At 49.1% G+C, this 16,413-nt stretch overlaps 1 pseudogene; it reads right to left on the bottom strand.

Moving 5' to 3' along the window:
* Positions 1–3,121: 3,121 nt before the first annotated feature.
* On the bottom strand, positions 3,122–12,102 carry LOC148378608 (janus kinase and microtubule-interacting protein 3-like; annotated as a pseudogene).
* Positions 12,103–16,413: the final 4,311 nt, after the last annotated feature.

Below are 16,413 nucleotides of genomic sequence, written 5' to 3'. Positions count from 1 at the left end.
GGCAGTTAAAAGTAGAGTTACATCAAGTTTTCTTGGAACCTAAACGAATGAAAGAAAACTATCATTTGGCCACAACCAACATTCACAGATACAACACAACGTGCGGGGTTGAGGTTAAAGATTGAGTGAAGGGCCCTCGTTTTAAACTACTGTTTTGAAAAGGAGTGGGAACAAGTAAGACGTATTTAATTTATTTAATGGGAAGTAGTAAGACTTATTAAATTTATTTAATCTACTTTTCTTCCCAGGCAAAATTTGATGTGCTGCAATTCCAAATTTCCAAAGTGAATGAAGGAATGAAGTCCTTTAAATTATGATTTTGTATAAATACTAGGCATTAACACAAAATCGACGGCACAAAATGGGCAGACTTTACTTGTTTGAAAAGGACTGGTTACAAGACAGACTTTTTTAATTTATTTAATGGGAAGAAGACTTATTTAGTTTAATTGATCTATTTTTGTTCCCTGCCAAAATTCGATTTGCTGCAATTCCAAATTTCCAAAGTGAATGAAGGAAAGAAGTCGTTTAAATTATGATTTTGTTTAAATACTAGGCATAGACACAAAATCTACGGCACAAAATGGGCAGACTTTACTTGTTTGAAGAGGACTGGTTACAAGACAGACTTTTCTGATTTATTTAATGGGAAGAGGACTTATTTAGTTTATTTAATCTATTTTTGTTCCCTGGCAAAATTGGATTTGCTGAAATTGTATTTTGCCAAATCTCGATTTGAGACCTGATAGGAAGTATTAAACGCTTAGTTAAATCAATACAAGTTGGTAATAAGAGCGAGTAATGTTGGTTGAACCGATGAATGAAGGTTGAAAGCAATTTAAATTATGACTTTGTATAAATACTAGATATTAACAGAACATCTACTGCGCAAAATGGGCAGAGTTTACTTGTTTGAGAAGGAGTGGCTTATTCAAAACTAAGATTTATGTAATCTGTTTGTTCCCAGGCAAAATTGGATGTGATGCAATTCCAAATTTCACCACATGATGGTGCCCAATTTTGACTTCATAGGACATATTAAACACTTAGCTTGTTATTATGTTCAAGGTAATCAGATTTGTTTATCATTCTAATGGCCTCTTCAAAACTATTCTGGATTACTACTTTGGATCTATTCTACATTACTTGGCAACAACATACTCTGTAACAGATTAGGCAGTATAATCACATATGTTAACTTGAGAGTGCCCACACTCAATCTACTTATCGTGATGTGTTAAATCAATTACTGTTAGACATTATTTGTCTGATAATCTACCAAATCTTTGAATTGAAGAATTTGTGATTTAATTAATAGCTTGTTCGGGGTAATCAGACTTGTATATAATTCTAATGGCCTTCTTTTGAAAACTATTCTGAATTACAACTTTGGATCTTATATTACTTTGCAACAATCTACTCGGTGACAGATTAGGCAGTATAATCACATATGTTAACTTCAGTGCCCACACTGTATTTATTTATGGTTATTTGTTAAATCAAGTACTGTTAGACATGAAATAGGAAGTGTTTAACATAAATGTTATGGCTACTCACCATTGTAGCTCGCTCCTGGTCAATGATATGAGCCTCTTCTTGCAGTGGAAAACTTGCAGCCAACAAACACCGTGGAACCTAAAGGAATGAAATTAAACATTAACATTTCGCCCGGACCAACATTCACACGTACAACGCAACGCGGCTACACTTCTGCTATTACAAACGTAAATCTCCTTAAACACAACGAGTGTTACTTACCGTGTACGCTCTAGGCAAAATTGGATGTGATGCAATTCCAAATCTATCTGAAACGGCAGTTAAAAGTAGAGTTACATCAAGTTTTCTTTTTTAATCAACACAATCATTTACAACCGTTGACCAGAAAGAATCGTCGAAATTCGACGTCCCCCACAAACGCCACGCTCACTCGCTTTTCAGGGCAACAAAAGTACTTCTTTTTAAAAACGATGAGTTGTACTTACCGTGTACGCTCTGGACGGTCCAGTTGCAAGCAGAAAATAAAAATATTTCTCTTGTTAGTCGTATGTTACCATCCGCTGTGTCTTTGTCAACATCGCCGCCATTTTCCTACTTCCTGCTGCGAGCCACGCCCACGGATTTAAATTTGGGCGGAAGCTCTTTCCATTGGCGTCGTTTTCGCGTATAGCAAATCCGATTGGTTGGGAAGGGGGCACGGTTATGCAGCCGAGGAGTCCTGTGATCGGTGGGATGTAAAGTAGGCGTCAACGTCACGTCCGCGTCACGTGACCACGACGTGGCAGACGTCAAATAGCAACCGCTGTTTTGTTTAGTAGACTTACAGTTGTTATGCATTGACATAATGGCGCACACACCAAATAGATTTAAATAAATTAAATAATTCTTCTGCCCACTCTCTTTTAAACAAGTTAACTCTCCCCGCGGATTTGAATTCCGGCGAAAGTTACGCCCATCGACGTCACGTATGTCACGTGACCACGACGTGGCAGATGTCATATAGCAACCGCTGTTTTGTTTAGTAGATTTACAGTTGTTATGCATTGGCATAATGGTGTGCACTCAAAATAGATTTAAATAAATTAAATATTTCTTCTGCCTACTCCCTTTTAAACAAGTTAACTCTGCCCACGTCCATTGACGTCTTGTCTGCGTCACGTGACCACGACGTAGCGACGTCATATAGTAACCGCTGTTTTGACCAGTAGACTTAGTTATTATGCGTTGACATAATGGCGCACTGGTTAGCATGGCCACCTCTTAAGCATGATGATGCGGGTTCGACGCCTGATCAATGTTAGCATGGAGTGAGCTGAAGTGCATGGCGCTGAAGATTTGAATCTTTGAAATGCGCTGAGGTCTGACATATCAGGCAGAATGGTTTGCCATCACGTTCAACAAAAAATAGAAACTTTCCCACTCTGATTAAAACGTCCTGTGTTCATCTACGTATTTTCGTTTTGCTGTGCATCTTTTCCCTGCCATTTCGAGAGCCCAATTGACACTCATAGTTTAAAGAAATGTGTTTGCCCATCCTACTTTGTGGAATTTCACCACATGCGCTTTTGACCAAAATACCAAATTGAACTCAAGTGAAGCCAACACGCACAACCCCCCCCCGGGAGTTGCGGCTTGGCCAAACCTGTACTATACAACTTTATTTGTATAAAATTTTCACAACAGCTGTCACACAAACAAAGCGGGAAAAACCGAAGACGTGCGTGTTCCGCCCACGCTGGATTTATTTGCACCTTTGAAAAGACACCGTATTGCCGCAGATGTGGCAAAGAGTACTTTTGGGCATCTGAGACGGAAGGATGTCCAAAGCATCACGTCACCTGCTCTGGTAGGCATGGTGGTGGGACGTTGAGGTCAACCGCTTTGGGGTTGGCTGACTCTTTGATCGCAGGATGCCACACACTTGAAGACAGAAGCAGAAAAGCAGAGCTAAATGCAAAATGTACTCACCGGTGACTCCAATTTTTTTCCCCCCTGAAGAAACAGCTGGACGGGTGGCCCCGGCTGGCCAGTGGGACTCTTGTTATTCTGACCCTTTTTAGTGCGCGTTTGGGGCAACAACCGTTTTTTGTGGCGCTCTCTTCTGGTTCAAAAGTGCCCTGCATGTGAATTTGCTTTTCCTGCCTTCTGATTGGATGAGCGCCGGTGTGACGCGGTGCCTCTGTCACCGTGGCGGGGGGTATACGTTGGCATCGGAGCGTCTGCCAACGTCTGAGACCGGCTGGCAGTGTATCGGAGGTGTCGAGTGCGGTGCCGCTGGAGCTCACTCACCAGCTGGTGTTAGGGCCACAGAATGAAGGCCAAGGAGAAGAATAGAAAGAGAAACAGAAACTTCTCCTCCAATTGTTTGATTTGTCTCTTCTGAGCTTCGATGAATTCTTTCAGCTCTTTGTTCCTCTAGGACGGACAAATGGAAAGTGGCATTCAAAAGCCAGTAAGCGTGCAAGTAAGTGCCGGGCTGGCTTTGGGCCCTTACCTGTTTCGCGCTGTGCAGCAGATCCATTCTCTCTTGGAGGATGCAAGCGTCGCGCTCCCTCAACTCGCACATCAGGGCTCGCTTCCATTGGTCCACGGCGCTCCTAAGCTCTTCTCTCTGATCCGCCGTCAGCACGTCATTCACGCCAGCGTGGCTGGCTTTTTCGCCGTCCGTGGCGGGGCAGTCCCGCTGCGGTAGCGCCTCGTACAACATGGCCTCCAGCTCCAGGATCCTCTGGGCCGCAATCCTCGTCCATCAGTGGTCCGGCGGGAGATTTGAGGGCGGCTTACCTTATGAGCCTGGTCCATGGAACACTTCCTGAAGTCCAACTCTTCATCCAGGTAGCCCTTCTGCTTGCAGAACATATCCTAGCACAGCTCAAGGTCAGAATTGTTGGGGCACATTGCCGGAGTTCCCCTTGGCTGATGTCGCGTGTCTGTCTACCTTCTCACTTTCAATGTCCAACATCTTCTGTTGAAGTGCTGACTTGGTCACTTTGATGTATTCTAACCACTGAGGAAAGGCTGCTGTCACATAAGCAGAATGCGAGAGCGTGCGTGGACGTGCGCGTTACCTTCTCGGCTAGGGTGAGAAGGGTCCTGGCGTGAATCACGACCACCTGCTCCTCGTTGGTGAGATTCTGCAAGAGCCCAAAGGCACAGCGTCAACAAGCTTCTTTCAGCGCAAAGCCTTCCAAAAGTCACATTTGAGCCGCCGAGTCTCGTGGAGTGCGAACATAAGGAGTTCGACATACACTTACGGCGTTATAGCCCAGGATGTCCAGCTTCTTCATCAGATCACTGATGACGATGTCCGGGGGAAAGGCGCAAGGAGCAATGTAAGGTGTTCTGGGACCTCGGGTTAAGGTTAGGGTTGCGAGGGACGCCTTACGTACGCTCACGCCCTCGGCCTCGCAGTAGATCTGCAAAGGGCTGAGGCCGTCTGGGAAACGGACTTGCAGAAACTTCAAGACGGGGGAGCGCCACTCCCTCTCCTGAAAGGCAGAGGCATGCATCCGTCCGTCCGTCCGTCCGTCCGTCACATCTCTGGCCTCAACACGCTTGTGCGAGTCTTCCCACCTCCATCTCCAGGATGCGGAACTCAAGCAGTTCGTTTTGGTCTCGGATATCCTGGATGTGCTCTTTCAGACGCGCTTCTTCCGCCTCCATCCGCCTGACCTGAAAAGACAGTCAGACCTCATCTGCGGGGCTTCCCGACAGGTGTGACGCCAAGCGACTCCGCCCAGCGCCTTTCTTTCCGTCACCTTTTCGGCCAACTGCTGATTGCTCTGACGCAGCAGCTGCTTCTCCTCCACCCACTTGACATTCTAGAAGAGACAAACGCGTGGACAGCTTTGGAATGTTGTGTCATTTTCATCCACAAATTCTTTGGTTGACTGGAAAATGACATTTGCTTTTCTCCGCATTTTCCCAGCCACGTTCGGGGGGGGGGGGGGGGGGGGTTGGTCCAGTAATGCCAGACGGATGAGTGACTGAAGAATGTAGCTATTTTGTCTGAGAAAAAGGTGTGCTCATTGATGAGCTTACCTGTCCTTGTTGCTTCAGCGCTGACTCCAGATCTGCTACTCTGCTTTGATAGTGACCCATTTCTACCATCAGCTTTTCTCTGGTCTGAAAGGAGGAGGAGGGAGGCTCCTCCTCCTCCTTTCAGACCAGAGAACACCCGAGGCTGGGTGAGAACGGGGAGGCTGCGACCCGGCCGGGGGTTGCGGGAAGGGGCGCCACCTTGATCTCCTTCTCGGCGTCGTAGTCCCCTTTCGCTGGTCTGGGCTAGCAGAGCGTAGGCTCGTTGCAGCGCTTGATATTCTTGCGTCAGCTGGCGGTAGCGAAGCTCCGCCTCTTCATGCACACACCAATGCAACACAGCACTAGTACCAGAATCAGTCAGACCGGCGACAAAGCACCCGCGACGCAAAGACGAGTCCGATTCCAGGCTGAAGAGGAATGTTTGGTGCCAATACGCTGGCAGAAATGGCGGGCTACCTCTTCGGGTTCCGTGCCGGGGGTTCTGTCGGTGTGAAAAGACAAGGACGATCCGTCCGAGTCCACCAACACGTCTTCGTCGTAGCCGTAAAATGTTTCGATGACCTGCGGGCGCGGAAGCGAACATCTCTCTGAACAAACTGAAGCGACACCTCACGATGAATCGACGAGAGGAACGATAGCGAGAAAAAGGCCATTTCATCTTGCGCAACACCAAGCAGCCGCAAACAAACAGACTCACCTTGCAGGACCTCACGCTTTGTTCCTCCTCAGAGATTCTCGACGTCGGTATCGTAGCAGCAAATCTCTCTCCTGTCGACACAAATAATCCGCCTTTGAGATTCTTTGGATGCAAAGGGAACGAACGGCTCCGGCGCAGAAACAAACGCGACTCACAATGACATTTCTGACATGAGCTCCTGTCTCCAGAGCCTGAAAAACACGTCACCGGCGATGATTGGAGGGACGCTCGTCTTTTCCAAAAGTGACAACTACAGGGTGTGTCAGGGTTTTCCAGATTATCTTTATCGTATCATTGTGTTGCTTTGACTTTGACTGCGACCTGTAATAAATAATATTATTTATCCCTTATTTATCCCTATCGCTTATCCCTTCCTACACAAAGTCGTAAAACACCCCTTGCTATGTTTTGACTAGAGGTCAAGGGCTTCCTCTATTCAATCCACTCTTACACCCACCCTGTTTCTCTTAATTAAAATGCTCGTGCAGGAGCCGAGAGTCAGACTTCATTCGTACAACGGATGGACTCTCCACCTGCAGGTGTCCAAAAGAACTTACTTGTCTCCCGTGTGGTTCTTGCAAAATAAGTTGGAGCGAGCGCAACTCTAACAGGGTGCATTTTGCCACTAGCTGCCTACGGACAATGACGTCGCGCTCGCGGCTCATGGTTGACGGGCTGAGCAGCCGGGCAAGTCCGTCGTTTTCAGCGCACAGCGAGTGGCAAAGGCGCTGACAAAACGGGAGCTTTGAGCTGCTGAAAACGGCAAAACAAGTCTAAAGCGTGTTCAAACGCGTGCGCACAATGCTCCTGCTTGAAAGGTCGGAATTTAAGGGGCCAATTTTTTGGATGGCGGCCGCCGGCCAAGCTTTGGACGGAAAAGGTTTCCTGGCGACAGCGAGCGAGCGCGGCGCTGCCGTACGTGCACCGAGTCGCCTGCCTGAAGACCTTGGACAAGTCGTCGATGATGTGCCGCTGCTCCACAACTTGAAGGAACTCCATTTCACCGTCCTGCTGGCCGCAACCGCGGTCCAGGTCATTGAGCGAACTAGGCCTTCTCTGTGGAACACAAATGCAGTGGACTCTGTTGGCACGCCGCCGTTGTCCGCGTCGACTTACCAAGCTTGCCATCTCCTCGTTCTCCTGGGTGACAAAGCGCACTTTGTTTTCAAGGCGACACAGCACCAGCGAGAGTTCTTCATTCTTCCTGCTCAGGCGTTTGTTTTTGTACAGGAGTGGCAGAAATTGGCTTTCTGTTTCTCTCAGTCGCTTTAGCTGCAAGCATGAAGTGCGGGATGTGAAAGACGCACAACACGCGGGCCAGAACGTATCCATTCCTTTTGCATCGGTTTGAACGGAATCGTGGCTTTGGCTCCCAATAAAAGACATCTACCAGGCAACCGACTCGCCGCGCCGCTCAACTAATAAGCAAGCGCAATGGGTGCCTCGCTGGATGGCGCGCATCAAACGTAGCGCAAACCTTCAAGCGTGCCGTCAATAAATTACCAGTTCATTGCGCTCTTCAGAAAGCAGGGCGTTTCGATCCTCCAGTTTCCTGATGACTGCGCTGAGCTCAGCGATTTTCAGATGAAACCGTCGCGTGTCCCGATCCTCCTGAGACTGAAAACGCCCCGCAACACACACACACAAGCACTCGTTCAAAGTTCAAAACTGTTTTTGTGCTACCTTCCTCCAGCAACGAACTAAGTCATGCGTACTGCAAGTGTGTGATGAGGTGGCTTACGCAATGAAGAGGATTGCTAGTAGCTTCCAGGGTAGTTTAGGCCCGCCCTTTGGGAATCCCTCAGGGCAGCGATCTGCTGCTCGGCAGCCTGAGTCTGCAGCTGAAGGCGGTGGACGTGGCCGGCCCCAGGGCTTCATCCAAAACACTAACCGCTCTGTCTTTCAGCTTGATCTCATCCGTCTGGATGTACAAACGGGGAGCGCTCAGGCAGGCGGGCAAACTCATTTGCCAGAATTGTGACAAAAACAAAGAGAGCAACCGGCCAATTTTTTTCTGGAATCGACTAGAACACCTTTGCTGTGACAAAAGCGAAGCGAGCAACCGGACATTTTCTTCTTGTGAAATAGAATAGAATGCCTTAGGTGTCATTGCACTGCAGGTATACAACGAAATTGGGAACATAGCCACGCACCGCGCATCTGATCAGTCCTACCAGTCGGCGGATCTCCCTCTCGCAGTCTCTCTTGGTTCGGCTCAGCTCCTCCCGATGCTGGTGATGAGCCGATCGGAGCTCGGCCGCTCGGGACTGCCAGGCCTGCTGGGCCGCTGCCAGGGCTTCTTCCGCGCTCCTGGTGGAGGCGACACCGCTCGGTCTCCCGACACCGCCGCGTCTCCTCCACCTCCGCCAGCAAAGCGCCCCCCCTCCTCACCTGAGCAGACATTGCGCCACACCGGGCCGTTGAGACCGCAACGGAGCGCCGCGACGCTTACTGGGGACAAGCTACACAATACGGTAGCGGCCGCATCGAAGCCCGACGTGGCGTGCGGATAGTCAGACACGGATAGAGCGGATCACCTTGTCCATGGAGCCGTCCCTCAGGCTGAGGACCAAGGCATTCAGTCGCTGGATCTCTCCATCTTTGATTTTGATCACTCTCATCAGCTCCATTTCATGCTGCCGCAGTAATGTCTCCCTGGTAATGGCTAACTCTTTCTGCTTCTCCTCATGGAGTTTGCTTTTGAGTTCCGTCATGGCGGCGGTGGCACGGTGGTGCTCCGCCCGCAGGTCCTGACTTCTCTCTCTCTCCAGACAGCTGACCTGACATGACTTAGACTTAGACAAACTTTATTGTCATCTTGTCTGCACATGGTGCATACAAAACGAAATTCCGTTGCATACGTCTTACAACAAAGTAGTGATATTGCAGTTGAATAGAAGTAACATATCCTATGAAAATATATATATATATACATATATACTATATATATATATATATATATATATATATATATATATATATATATATTAAAAATAAGTATAAAGTGCAGCAGTGATAATTATGCAATAGTGCAAGTAGGCAAAACAGTATTCAAGAGTGTGCAGAGGAATGCTAAACCATGTATTAAACTTCTATTTAAAGGGTTTATACAAGTTCAGTAAAGTTGGTAGTGCGAGATAGTGCAAGATAGAGGTCCGTAGTGTCATAAAGTACAGTTCTGTGAATGTGTGATGCAGAGTTCAGTTTAGAGCTCAACAGTTCTAGTGTTCAACAGTCTGATGACAGCAGGGAAAAAGCTGTTGCAGAACCTGGTGGACCTGCAGCGGATGCTGCAAACCTCTTCCCAGAGGGCAGCAGGGAGAACAGTCCATGGTGGGGGTGTGATGGGTCATTGATGATGTTACGGGCACGGGACATGCAGCGCTGAGATGAAATGTCCTGAATGGAGGGAAGAGGAGCCCCTATGATCCTCTCTGCTGTCCTCACCACTCTCCTCACGTTCTTCCAATCGGAGGCGGTGCAGCCTCCACACCACACAGAGAGACAGCTTGTCAGAATGCTCTCTATGGTGCTCCTGTAGAACGTCCTCATGATGGGTGGGGGCAGGTGGGCTCTCCTCATCCTCCGCAGGAAGTACAAGCGCTTCTGTGCCCTCTTGACCAGTGCCGTAGTGTTCATAGTCCAGGTGAGGTCTTCTGTGATGTGGACCCCCAGGAATTTGGTGGTGCTGACCACCTCCACAGCTGAGCTGTTGATGATCAGTGGAGCGTGGTGAGGCTGTTTTTTCCTGAAGTCGACGATGATCTCCTTCATCTTCTCCTCATTCAGGATCAGGCTGTTTTCTCTGCACCAGCCCACCAGCTGCTCCACCTCCTCTCTGTAGTCCAGGTCGTTGTTGTCTCTGATGAGCCCCACCACCGTTGTGTCGTCTGCTGACTTCACGATGTGATTGGTGGTGAACCTGAGGACGCAGTCGTGTGTCATCAGGGTGCACAGCAGGGGGCTCAGGACGCAGCCCTGAAGGGAGCCTGTGCTGAGGGTGATGACATCAGAGGTGTTCTGTCCGACCCGGACTGACTGAGGTCTGTTGGTGAGGAAGTCTAGCAGCCAGTTGCGAAGGGGGGTGTTGAAGCCCAGGTGTTCCAATTTTCCTACCAGATGCTGTGGGATGATGGTGTTAAACGCTGAGCTGAAGTCCAGGAACAGCCTCCGCACATGGGTGTTCTTCTCCTCCAGGTGAGCCAGGCTCAGGTGAAGAACGGAGGAGATGGCGTCCTGAGTGGAGCGGTTTTGCCGGTCGGCAAACTGGAACGGGTCAAATAATAGGGGGAGTCTGGAAACGATGTGACCTTTAAGCAGCCTTTCGAAGCACTTCATCATAACCGGAGTCAGTGCAACAGGCCGGTAATCATTAAATGAGGTGATTTGAGGTTTCTTCGGCACCGGAATGATGGAGGCAGTCTTAAAGCACGCCGGCACTGTGGCTTGGCCCAGCGAGGTGTTAAAAATGTCTGTGATGACCCCAGCCAGATGACTTGCACATTCCCTGAACACACGCCCAGGAATGTTGTCGGGGCCAGGGGCCTTACAGGGGTTGACTCTCCTCAGGGTCTTCAACACATCGGCGGAGTCAAGGCAGAGTACCTCCTCTTCCTGATGGGGGACAGTTTTAACTGCTGGAGTGCCGTTTAGTGCCTCGAACCTCCCAAAGAAGTTATTTAGGCCATTTAGAAAGTCAGCATCAACTACACCCACCGGGGGGGGGGAGGGTGAGTTGTAGTCTGTAATCGCCCGTATGCCTTGCCACATACTCCTGATGTTTTTGACGTCGTGGAAACGATCCTGAAATTTTCGACTGCGGTCTCGCTTCGCTATCCTGATGGCACGGTTCAAGTTGGCTCTCGCTGTCCTCAGTGTCTCCTTGTCGCCAGACTTGAAGGCAGAGTTCCGCGCTCGTAGCGTTTGACGTACCTCCTCAGTCATCCAGGGTCGTTGGTTGCCCCGGGTGATGATATTCTTAGTGGTGCTGACGTCCTCGGTGCATTTGTTGATGTAGGCTGACACAGTCATGGCACACGCATGTCTAATCTACATCGGGAAAACTGGGAGGGAGGGAGGGAGGCAGGCAGGGAGGCAGGCAGGGAGGCAGGCAGGGAGGCAGGCAGTGTCTGTCTGTTGAGGTTTTCACCTTGTTCTTCTCCTGCTGAAGTTCTAACTGGACGTCCATCAGTTTGGTTCTCAGCTCGTCATTGGCGGCCTGAAGGGCGTCCGTTCGCTCCGCCTTGGCCCGCCCTGCCGGAGCTCGTTTGGACATCTCTTACTCGAGTCTCGCCCGGTCGTCAGTCAGAGATCACAACATTTGTACCTGGAGAGCACAAACGCAGCGCTGTTTTCCACTGGCTTCGAACTCAACTTCAATCGGTACCGTAACTTACAACATCATAAACATAGAACTAGCTTGACTTATTCATTGAATAAATGCATTTGGTTCTTCAAAACTGCATCACGCAACATAGCGTGACCGAGACGGCCGTTATCCACCTGCGTGAAGTTATTTGGTGAAATGAATGAGATGTTTAAGACACCATCGTTCTGTCTCTATGTAGATGAAGGTAAATAATCGATTGCTGAAGGTCCAAAGGTGTTGTGATAAACAAATAAACATATTAGTGATTAGTGACATATTTGTGATAAACATATTAGGCAGGATAATCACATATGTTAACGTGACTGCCCACACTGTATTTATTTATGGTTATTTGTTAAATCGAGTACTGTTAGACATGAAATAGGAAGTGTTTAACATAAATGGAAGACGAAAGGGGTACTCACCATTGTAGCTCCTGCTGGTCAATGATACGAGCCTCTTCTTGCAGTGGAAAACATACAGCCAACAAACACCGTGGAACCTAAAGGAATGAAATTAAACATTAACATTTAGCCTCAACCAACATTCACAGATACAACGCAACGCAAACTACACAAACGTAAATCTTTTTAAACACAATGAGTTGTACTTACCGTGTACGCTCTAGACGGTCCACTTGCAAGCGGAAAATAAAGATATTTCTGTTGATAATCGTCGTGTTTGTATCCGGTGTCTCGCTCAAGGCCATTGCGCCCACAGATTTGAATTTTGGCGAGAGTTCAGCCTATTGACGTCATTTCCGCGGTGTAATACCCGCATATCTGAAACGGCAAAGTTAAGAGTAGAGTTAAATAAAGTTTTTAGTCAACGCAATAATTTACAACCGTTGACCAGTCGAAATAATCGTCGAAATTTGGCGTCTGTGGCTGGAAGCAGACGCCGAGTTCGACATTCCTCCCAAACGCCACACTCCCTTGCTTTTCAGGGCTAAAAAAAAACAGTTGTAATTACCTTGTACGCTCTAGACGGTCAAGTTGCAAGCTGAAAACAAAAATATTTGCCTTGTTAGTCATCGTGTTACTAACAGCTGTGTCTTGTTTGCCAGAACTGCCGCTTTCCTACTTCCTGTTGCAAGCCACGCCCACGGATTATAATTTTGCCGTGAGTTCCGCCTATTGACGTCATGTCCGCGTCACATGACTGCGACGTAATATTATCTAAAACTGTTTGTGCGGTATTGTGTTGTTCTGTGCGGTATTGTGTTATTCTGTGCGGCGTCGTGTTGTTCTGTGCGGCGTCGTGTTGTTCAGTGCGACGTCGTGTTGTTCAGTGCGGCACGGTGTTGTTCAGTGCGGCATGGTGTTGTTCAGTGCGGCATGGTGTTGTTCAGTGCGGCATAATGTTGTTCAGTGCGGCATAATGTTGTTCAGTGCGGCATGGTGTTGTTCAGTGCGGCATGGTGTTGTTCAGTGCGGCATGGTGTTGTTCAGTGCGGCATAATGTTGTTCAGTGCGCCATAATGTTGTTCAGTGCGGCATGGTGTTGTTCAGTGCGGGATGGTGTTGTTCAGTGCAGGATGGTGTTGTTCAGTGCGGCACGGTGTTGTTCAGTGCGGCATGGTGTTGTTCAGTGCGGCATGGTGTTGTTCAGTGCGGCATGGTGTTGTTCAGTGCGGAATGGTGTTGTTCAGTGCGGCATGGTGTTGTTCAGTCCGGGATGGTGTTGTTCAATGCGGGATCGTGTTGTTCAGTGCGGGGTGGTGTTGTTCAGTGCGGGATGGTGTTGTTCAGTGCGGCATGGTGTTGTTCAATGCGGCATGGTGTTGTTCAGTGCGGGATGGTGTTGTTCATTGCGGCATGGTGTTGTTCAGTGCGGCATGGTGTTGTTCAGTGCGGCATGGTGTTGTTCAGTGCGGCATGGTGTTGTTCAGTGCGGCATAATGTTGTTCAGTGCGGCATGGTGTTGTTCAGTGTGGAAAGGTGTTGTTCAGTGCAGGATGGTGTTGTTCAGTGCGGCATGGTGTTGTTCAATGCAGGATCGTGTTGTTCAGTGCAGCATAATGTTGTTCAGTGCAGCATGGTGTTGTTCAGTGCGGCATGGTGTTGTTCAATGCGGCATGGTGTTGTTCACTGCGGGATGGTGTTGTTCAATGCGGGATCGTGTTGTTCAGTGCGGCATAATGTTGTTCAGTGCAGCATGGTGTTGTTCAGTGCGGCATGGTGTTGTTCAGTGCGACATAATGTTGTTTAGTGCGGCATAATGTTGTTCAGTGCGGCATAATGTTGTTCAGTGCGGCATGGTGTTGTTCAGTGCGGCATGGTGTTGTTCAGTGCGGCATGGTGTTGTTCAGTGCAGGATGGTGTTGTTCAGTGCGGCATGGTGTTGTTCAATGCGGCATGGTGTTGTTCAGTGCGGGATGGTGTTGTTCAGTGCAGGATGGTGTTGTTCAGTGCGGCATGGTGTTGTTCAGTGCGGCATGGTGTTGTTCAGTGCGGCATGGTGTTGTTCAGTGCGGCATGGTGTTGTTCAGTGCAGGATGGTGTTGTTCGATGCGGGATCGTGTTGTTCAGTGCGGCATGGTGTTGTTCAGTGCGGCATGGTGTTGTTCAGTGCGGCATAATGTTGTTCAGTGCGGCATGGTGTTGTTCAGTGCGGCATGGTGTTGTTCAGTGCGGCATGGTGTTGTTCAGTGCGGCATGGTGTTGTTCAGTGCGGCATAATGTTGTCCAGTGCGCCATAATGTTGTTCAGTGCGGCATGGTGTTGTTTAGTGCGGGATGGTGTTGTTCAGTGCAGGATGGTGTTGTTCAGTGCGGCATGGTGTTGTTCAATGCGGCATGGTGTTGTTCAGTGCGGGATGGTGTTGTTCAGTGCGGCATGGTGTTGTTCAGTGCGGCATAATGTTGTTCAGTGCGGCATGGTGTTGTTCAGTGCGGCATGGTGTTGTTCAGTGCGGCATGGTGTTGTTCAGTGCGGCATGGTGTTGTTCAGTGCGGAATGGTGTTGTTCAGTGCGGCATGGTGTTGTTCAGTGCGGGATGGTGTTGTTCAATGCGGGATCGTGTTGTTCAGTGCGGGGTGGTGTTGTTCAGTGCAGGATGGTGTTGTTCAGTGCAGGATGGTGTTGTTCAGTGCGGCATGGTGTTGTTCAATGCAGGATCGTGTTGTTCAGTGCAGCATAATGTTGTTCAGTGCAGCATGGTGTTGTTCAGTGCGGCATGGTGTTGTTCAATGCGGCATGGTGTTGTTCAGTGCGGGATGGTGTTGTTCAGTGCGGCATGGTGTTGTTCAGTGCGGCATGGTGTTGTTCAGTGCGGCATGGTGTTGTTCAGTGCGGCATGGTGTTGTTCAGTGCAGGATGGTGTTGTTCAGTGCGGCATGGTGTTGTTCAATGCAGGATCGTGTTGTTCAGTGCAGCATAATGTTGTTCAGTGCAGCATGGTGTTGTTCAGTGCGGCATGGTGTTGTTCAATGCGGCATGGTGTTGTTCACTGCGGGATGGTGTTGTTCAATGCGGGATCGTGTTGTTCAGTGCGGCATAATGTTGTTCAGTGCAGCATGGTGTTGTTCAGTGCGGCATGGTGTTGTTCAGTGCGACATAATGTTGTTTAGTGCGGCATAATGTTGTTCAGTGCGGCATAATGTTGTTCAGTGCGGCATGGTGTTGTTCAGTGCGGCATGGTGTTGTTCAGTGCGGCATGGTGTTGTTCAGTGCAGGATGGTGTTGTTCAGTGCGGCATGGTGTTGTTTAATGCGGCATGGTGTTGTTCAGTGCGGGATGGTGTCGTTCAGTGCAGGATGGTGTCGTTCAGTGCGGCATGGTGTTGTTCAGTGCGGAATGGTGTTGTTCAGTGCGGCATGGTGTTGTTCAGTGCGGCATGGTGTTGTTCAGTGCAGGATGGTGTTGTTCAATGCGGGATCGTGTTGTTCAGTGCGGCATGGTGTTGTTCAGTGCGGCATGGTGTTGTTCAGTGCGGCATAATGTTGTTCAGTGCGGCATGGTGTTGTTCAGTGCGGCATGGTGTTGTTCAGTGCGGCATGGTGTTGTTCAGTGCGGCATGGTGTTGTTCAGTGCGGCATAATGTTGTCCAGTGCGCCATAATGTTGTTCAGTGCGGCATGGTGTTGTTTAGTGCGGGATGGTGTTGTTCAGTGCAGGATGGTGTTGTTCAGTGCGGCATGGTGTTGTTCAATGCGGCATGGTGTTGTTCAGTGCGGGATGGTGTTGTTCAGTGCGGCATGGTGTTGTTCAGTGCGGCATAATGTTGTTCAGTGCGGCATGGTGTTGTTCAGTGCGGCATGGTGTTGTTCAGTGCGGCATGGTGTTGTTCAGTGCGGCATGGTGTTGTTCAGTGCGGAATGGTGTTGTTCAGTGCGGCATGGTGTTGTTCAGTGCGGGATGGTGTTCAATGCGGGATCGTGTTGTTCAGTGCGGGGTGGTGTTGTTCAGTGCAGGATGGTGTTGTTCAGTGCAGGATGGTGTTGTTCAGTGCGGCATGGTGTTGTTCAATGCAGGATCGTGTTGTTCAGTGCAGCATAATGTTGTTCAGTGCAGCATGGTGTTGTTCAGTGCGGCATGGTGTTGTTCAATGCGGCATGGTGTTGTTCAGTGCGGGATGGTGTTGTTCAGTGCGGCATGGTGTTTTTCAGTGCGGCATAATGTTGTTCAGTGCGGCATAATGTTGTTCAGTGCGGCATGGTGTTGTTCAGTGCGGCATGGTGTTGTTCAGTGCGGCATGGTGTTGTTCAGTGCGGCATGGTGTTGTTCAGTGCAGGATGGTGTTGTTCAGTGCAGGATGGTGTTGTTCAATGCGGCATGGTGTTGTTCAGTGCGGGATGGTGTTGTTCAGTG

The sequence above is a fragment of the Syngnathus floridae genome, unplaced genomic scaffold (genome assembly GCF_059516105.1).
Source record: "Syngnathus floridae isolate MCC-2025c unplaced genomic scaffold, RoL_Sflo_1.0 HiC_scaffold_33, whole genome shotgun sequence".
In the NCBI taxonomy this organism is placed as follows: domain Eukaryota; kingdom Metazoa; phylum Chordata; class Actinopteri; order Syngnathiformes; family Syngnathidae; genus Syngnathus; species Syngnathus floridae.
The sequence above is the reverse complement of the archived record's forward strand: the minus strand, read 5'-3'. Positions and strand labels throughout refer to the sequence as shown.